Below are 8,041 nucleotides of genomic sequence, written 5' to 3' on the forward strand. Positions count from 1 at the left end.
AAGAGCCTTTATTCGAGCTACCTTGAGCTCAATCCCCTACCCGCACGGAAGACGCAGCGGTGAGATACCAGGGAGAGAGAGCGAGTTTCAAAAGCACAAAGGTTTTATAGGGGTCTAGGGGCAGTTGGTGAGGTAATGGCTGTGGCCTCAGCTGATTGGCTGGGGAAGGGTCGTGGCCTCGGCCGATTGGCTGGGAAAGGGTCAGAGTCCTGTTACGCAGGTCGCTGGGCGTGTTTTGATCAGGAAGTTTGAACGGATGAGCGAGAGGTTACTCAAGGGGAGGAGGCGCGGTCTGAGGTTTCTGCGATTTTCCCGGAAAAGGGGTCATGTCAGGGACATAGTCACTCAAGGTGGAGAACACAGAAGAAGATGGAGTCGGCTGGCGTAGGCCCGCCCTTTCACTGACCATAGTAAGTAGGAGAGGAGATCAGAGTTTGTAAATCTAATAGGACTCTATCAAGAAATATTTCCATCTTCTTAATATGTATACACAGATCTCATTTAATCAAGGTTGCAGGGTCCAGCAAATAAAAATATAGGCGTCCAGTTAAAATGGAATTTCAGTGAAACAGCCAATAATTTTTTCAGTTTAAGTAATGTCCCGTGCAATATTTGGAACATATTTACACTGAACAGTTGAAAGAGAGAAAGAGAAACCCCTTTGACCTATAGAGCACTTGCCAATTTCTGTGCTATAAGTGCACCCTCCACGACCAATTTCAAACTGCCGATTTGATGCTAGTGAATTCGAAACCGGAAGTGGCAACACGTCATTTCCAAGGTACAGATAAAGCAGACAAAATAACCTCAAGAGCACAGGTAATAAAAATGTAATCAGGTTGTGCTGGTTACTGATTATTTATTACCTTTATTTCTTATATAACTCTAAATTTAACTCTAAATTTTTATAATGTGATACGTGGTGTGGCCGGATTCAACATCCAGCTTAGGTATTCCTGAAAAGGTAACAATCTGGTCTCGTGAGCTATACAAGACTCCTCTTGCACACCACCGCTTGTGACACCATAAGTGGCTGTCCGAATGAACATTAACACTCATCCCGCCAACCTTTACTGAAGTTGCCATGTAAGAGTCATGATACCACGCTCCTTGAGAGACAGATCTAACAAGGATCACGGTGCTGTGGATAACCACCCGCAGCTCGCCAAGGTGGCAGGTCGTCATGGAGGCGACGCCTTCCCGGCAGGTGGAGGGCAGTGCTGCCGTCACCCACGCTAGTGCGGAGCAGCAGGGACGGGGGCAGGGTTAAGGGCAGCAGAGGTAGAGCCCTGCTCCGGCAGGAGAAATGCACCTGCGGACGAAGGTTGGGAAGCTTTTGGGGTGGGGACAGAGCTGTCGGCAGGCTTGCAGGACAGAAGAAAGGAAAGCCTGCAGGTGGACGCAAATGAAGAAGAACTGAGGAAAGGCACTGTGTTCAAGAGCGATTGGCAAAGCAGAGGACAAGGTGGCACCCTGGCACCCCTCTCTGCCCGGATGCCCCCCGCCCCCAGACCAGCAGCAGGTAGCACAAGACAGACCCAGTGCCTGGGCCACTCGTGTTGTAGGGCTCATAAGCCTCGGATTCTGGAACAGCCCAGAGAAGGGAAAGCGGCCATGAAAATGACATATCGCGTTTCTTCTTTTAGAAAAGTAAAGACGTAGAACACTCTTTGCAACCTTTAGTGCCTTGTGGCAACCGTTGCCATCACCAGCAACGATGTCGCGCTGTTCACGCTGCTAGACCAAATTATCGCACATTTAGTGGTTTAAAACAAGAGATATATGTATTACTTCTGGAGGTCAGAAACCCAAGATGGGTTGGCAGAGTTGTGTTCCTTTCGGGGGCTTTATGGGAAGGAATCCTCTTCTTTTTGCAGCAACTGTAAGCCACCTGTGTTCCTTGGCACCATCTTTAAAGCTGGTGGAATGGCATCTTCGATCAAATCTTTTCTCTGTCTTCCACCTCTCTCTTTTCTCTTATAAGGACTCTTCTGATGACATTAATAGTGTCCCCAACTCAAGCTCTTTAACTTACGTCTGCAAAGTCGTTTTGCCATGCAAGGTGACATATTCACCAGTTCTAAAGATCAGCACGTGGACATCTTTAGGGAGTCTTTATTCAGTCTACCACATCAGGCTCTTGCTATAATATCATCGTTGAATTCATGTAAAAAAAAAAAGTCTTAAAAGGGCTTCTAACTGTATTAATACCTAGATTCAGAAAATAAAGCCTTAAAACAATCTAGTTTATATTAAATTCTTGGGGAGGGGCATAAACTCATTTGTTTCCTATAGTAGTATACTTCCAAAATCTCTGAACAGGTGGAAATTCTCATACACGTTTCTGGTCAAAAAAAGAAAAGATTTCCTTTGTTAAATTTATTTATGTTAATCGATATTCATGCATCTTGAGGTGGGGTGGGGGAGGATAGATTAAATGCAAATAAAAGGAACAGGAGGTAGAGGAAAGGGAAACCCTTGCAGAAGTGTAACAAAAGGTCCCAGCGTTTGAATTTTTTGCCCGGGTTATTGAGGTATGATTGCCAAAATTGTTAGATATTTAAAGTGTACAATGTCATGATGTGATATATGTATCCTTTGTGAAAGGATCCCCCCCCCCATAGAGTGATTAACATGACTTACATTAAATTCTGCTCTGAACTGGAATCATGATTATAATGAGGAGCCTTACATTTTTAAGTCTTATCCAATATACAGTGAAATAGGCTTATTTGCAGACTGGTCTGCTTACTGCAGGGGTGGATGAAAGTTCCCAGCATGGGTAGGAGTCAAGGTATAAATGTCCAAAGGGGATCCCTAAAGCCTGGTTCTCTAAGGGCACATGGTAAGAACGCTCTCATAGCACCTGGAGGTAAGCCCCCGCCCCCCATTCCTGCAGGCCCCCGCTTCCTGACCTGAGTCACAATTCTGAGGACTCACTCTGGCTTTGCCCCATGGCCCCACCATCTCATGTCTACATGCTTCTTTGGCTCCAGTGAGAGCAATGTGTCAACAAAGAAGGGCTGCATTTTGCTCGCTCAGCACCAAAATGTGAAAGAGATTGGTTTCCACTGAAATATGCACCCCCCCCCCCTTCACATACTGGAGCCATAAACCCCAGTGTCTCAGAATGGATCCTTATTTGGAGATAGGCTTGTTAAAATGGTAAGTAAGCTAAAACGAGGTCGCTGAGGGGGACCCCGATATACCTTGTTTTTTTACGACGGGTGGCCTTACAATGAGATGAAACTTGGACACAGACACGCACAGAAGGCGGACGAAGCGAGGACCCAGGGAGAAGATCCCCTGCAAGCCAAGGAGAGAAGCCGCGGAAGAAAGCCACCCGGCCGACGCCTCCAAATCCCAGCCTCCAGAACCTGAGAAAATAGATTTCTGTTGTTTAAGCCTCTGGTCCCAGCTATTTGGCTACGGCAGCCAGAGATGACTGATACAGGGATCAAAGGCTGGCACCCATGAAGCCAATCAGCTTATGGAAAAGTCGAAAAAATGAAACATGCCCTCGAGCAAGTCTTCCTTCTTGATGGGTACTCTGGTGAGATCTGTATTTGAAAGCAAGCTGACATCTCGTCCTGAGGCCATTCAGCAGGCCACTGACGAACATCCCAGCTTCGGAAACTGGGCTCCCTGTTGCTTCCCCAAACATCACAGCGTTTCCTGGTTTCCTGACTCGCCGGTGTTCCTGCTGAGAAGCCAGGCCCGGAGGGTCCGTGTGCACCACCCCCAGCTCCAGGGGAGTCCTGGGTGGAAGGCACCCCCCCATCTCTCCCTTTCCCCTTCTGCCCGCACTCTGTGCAAACCCTTCCATTAGCCCCCAGCCCTCTTCAAGGATCATGCCTTCCCTGGGCACCCCAGGAGCCCGTGAACCTTCTCTCCAGTCCCATTTAGGGATGCAGAAACTCAACAATCTAAGTGAGATGGAGAATGTGATTTTTTTTTTAATTTCATAACAAAGGGCCTTAACTTTGTTTACTGAGTTTAGTGTCCCCCAAAGTCATGTTCTCCTGAAAGCTCAGAATATGAGTTTATTTGGAAATAGGGTCTTTGCAGGTATCATCTAAATGATGGAGATGAGATCATACCGAATTAGGGCGGACCCCAATTCCAAAGAGCATGTCCTTTTAAAAGACAGGACAGAGAAGAATCCCATGGTCTGGTGCAGGCGGAGACGGGAAGGATGCATCCACGGGCCAAGGAACACCAACAATTGCCAGCAGCCACAGGAAACAAGAGACGTGGAATAATATAAAGCGACTGGAAGGAACCAACCGTGCCCACACATCGATTTCTTACTTCTAATCTCCAGAAGTGCGAGAGGGTACATTTCTATTGTTTTAAGGCGCTCTGCAGTAATTTGCAATAGCAATCCCAGGAAACCAATGTATTTGTTTAGGTAAGATTACATCTAATTGTAATGGAGAATCTGACCTCATTCTTTAATTTTTTTTTAATGTTTGTTTATTTTTTTAATTTTATTTTTTATTTTTTAAAATTAGCATATAGTGCAACAATGATTCCAGGAGTAGATTCTGTAGTGCCCCTCACCCATTTAGCCCATCCCCCCTCCCACAACCCCTCCAGTAACCCTCAGTTTGTTCTCCATGTTTATGAGTCTCTTCTGTTTTGTCCCCCTCCCTGTTTTTATATTATTTTTGTTTCCCTTTCCTTATGTTCATCTGTTTTGTCTCTTAAAGTCCTCATATGAGTGAAGTCATATGATTTTTGTCTTTCTCTAATTTCACCTAGCATAATACCCTCCAGTTCCATCCACATAGGTAGTTACAAATGGCAAGATTTCATTCTTTTTGATTGCTGAGCAATACTCCATTGAATGTATATGCCACATCTTTATCCATTCATCCATCGATGGACATTTGGGCTCTTTCCATACTTGGGCTACTGTCGATAGTGCTGCTATAAACATGGGGGTGCATGTGTCCCTTCGAAACAGCACACCTGTATCCCGTGAATAAATGCCTAGGACTGCAATTGCTGGGTCATGGGGTAGTTAATGTTTGTTCATTTTTGAGAGACAGGGTGCGAGCAGGGGATGGACAGAGAAAGAGGGAAACACAGAATCCGAAGCAGACTCCAGGCTCTGAGCTGTCAGAGCAGAGCCCGATGGGGGGCTCAAACCCACAAACTGAGGGATCATGACCTGAGCTGAAGCGGGAAGCTTAACGGACTGAGCCACCCAGGCGTCCACAGTTCACTTTGCACTCCCTTTTCTGTCTTACCCTCCCTTCCTCTTTGGCGATACAACTGGACAGATTGGTAAAAAGACCCTGAGCTCGCATCCTCCTTTGGGACAGTGGGAAACTTAAACCTCCCATCCTTGGGAACTCTCCTGCAGTCCCACCCCTTGGCCACTTACTATAAAGGCCCAAACTCAATGGCTCTGCTCTGCCTGCGTCAACCTGGACCTGCTTGTGCCCACCAGCTCTTCCTAGAAGTCCTTTGAATAAGAAGACTCTAAAATTCTCTTGGTTCCTGGAAATCATCGACCTCAATATACCCAAACCCAATATATCCAAACACAGGTGGGGGTCCTGTGTGCATTTGCAGGGGACCAAACAACACTAACAGGGAAGAGGCTCCTCTGGGCAAGACACTGACACCGAGTGACTGGCAGGCACAGAAATCAGTAGGACCGTAAAGCTTTCACCAGCACCTGTGCCTCCAACCTTCAAGAGCAAGTCGACCAGCCGACCTACCTGTCTCCTCGGCGTTCATAAGGAGACTCTTCATTACACTTACCAGATTGCTGAGTTTCTGCATCCTCAAGCTGATACCAGAAAGAGCCGAGTGATTCTGACAACCTTGCCCCATGATGGCCCCATAGATCTGGTGTCGTATCCATTTTGGCAAGTTTAACTTAATTAGCGAGCAGATGATGGCAGCAATGTAACAGAAAGAAAGAAGAAAGAAAGAAAGAAAGAAAGACAGACAGACAAACTCCTGGAAGTCTACATGGTGACTGAGCAGTTCCAAGTATTTCTGTCTTTGCTCCAACTTTGGCTTGCCACAAGCCGCAGGCTTGGCATTTACCTCTTTGGGCCAGATGCTAAATTAAGTTTGAAGACATTTCAGGGATTCATTATTGATCAGGCTTTTGGCACCTGGAGGAGGAACTAAAGAAGCAGCAGCTGTGGTTTCAAAGGTGCCACCTCAAAGCCAAGAGCCACCAAAAATAACAAGTAAACTTTTCAGGTCTACGCGTCCTTGACATATCAAAGCCGGGTGCTGCCCTGGGCTCTAAGCGGAGATGATTAAGGAAAGCAGGGCTCTCCGTGGCCCCTCCAGCTCCCTGCATGGAAGAAAGTGGCTGCCAGGTCGAATCTTCACATTAAGCAATAATAATAAATCTATGAAGATGTGAGAATGTCTCCCTCCAGGCCTGCGTCTGTCACAGATCTTTGTTGCACGCTAGACGGAGAACCTGACCCAGGCTTCAGTAAGCAAAATGGAATTAATTTACTCCTGTAAATGAAAAGCCCAGAAGTCAGCAGACTCCAGGCATGGCTGGATTCAGGGACCAGATAAAGTTACCGTGGGCCTGTTTGTCTGTATGTCTCAATTGTCTCCACCTGTCCTGGCCGCACTATCCAAGTTCAGGTGTAATCAAACCTCCAGGAAGTCTGTCTTCTCAGCTTTAAATCCATGAAGCAAGAATAACTCAAGCCACTGCAAAAATCTTGGGGCATCTCATTAGTCGTTGTGGGGTCACATACTCATTCCTGAATGAGTTATTAGATATGGGAGAATGGAAAGCTCTAGAAACACAAACTGTTTAAAAATTATCATGTTACCAATCATTAAAATTACCAAGCATCATATTAAGGGCTTTATTGTTTGTGGGGCTCTATCACCCAATGTGGAAGGGCAGGTGCCAAGAGGTTGTCCTGACCAGCTTTGTCCACTGGATAAGTTCTTTTTTTTTTTAATATTTTTTAATGTTTATTTATTTTAAGAGAGAGAGACTGAGAGAGTGTGCACATGCATGAGCAGGGGAGGGGAGGGACAGAGAGAGAGAGAGAGAGAGAGAGAGAGAATCCCAAGCAGGCTCTGCACTGTCAGTGTAAAACCTGATGAGGGGCTCGATCTCACGAACCGTGAGATCATAACCTGAGCCCAAACCAAGAGTCGGATGCTTAACTTACTGAGCCACCCAGGTGCCCCAGCTGGATAAGTTCTTAAATACCATGTCAGTTTATACCTCAAGCCCAGAAAAATACCACACTCTTCTCTGTCACAGGTGATGGGAGTTGGTAGTGGATTTATACTGATTTATACAAGCAGCTCATTTTTAAATAAAATGCTTTTACACACACACACACACACACACACACCAAATAATTAACTTGTTTTTTATTAATATTAATATAATACATTATATAGCATTAATATATTAATATTATTCATTTTAATCACCTATTAATTTGGTTTTTATAAAATTTTGATATTAAAAATGGTTTAAAATATTAATAAATATTTGATCACATTGCCAAGGAATCTCAGAATCTCAGAGAATCTCAGAGAAGTTAAATAACTTGTCTAAGTTCACATGGTTAGTTGTGGGATTTGGAGTTATGTTGGCCTTTGGACTCATATACTTGAGTTGTAGTGGGGCTTGGGGGCCATCGAGTCCAAAGCAGAGTCAAATTTACAGCCTCCCTGACAGACGTTCACCCAGATGTTGTCACCCTTCCAGAGAAGCATGCCAAGTTACGTCAGCCCGAACTAATACAAAAAGGTGCTAGAAAGTTCCCTCTTGTGTAGACCTTGCATCCATTCCACCTATAAATTCTTTTCTCTAGGTGTCTTAGACACTGAGCCCAATTAATTCAGCGTTTTCAGTGTTTTCAATAGTCACATCATGCCCTTGGTGCATCCTAACCTTGAATCAACTAAAACTCCAGGTTGCTTTTATTTTGGGGGGTTTTGCTGGTTTGGGTTTGGCAAGTAGAGTTTCTACGATCAGGACCCTGTCTCCTTGAATTGGACCTGTGCATCTGACCTTCTC

This window comes from Felis catus, chromosome A1, assembly GCF_018350175.1.
Source record: "Felis catus isolate Fca126 chromosome A1, F.catus_Fca126_mat1.0, whole genome shotgun sequence".
Classification (NCBI taxonomy): Eukaryota; Metazoa; Chordata; class Mammalia; order Carnivora; family Felidae; genus Felis; species Felis catus.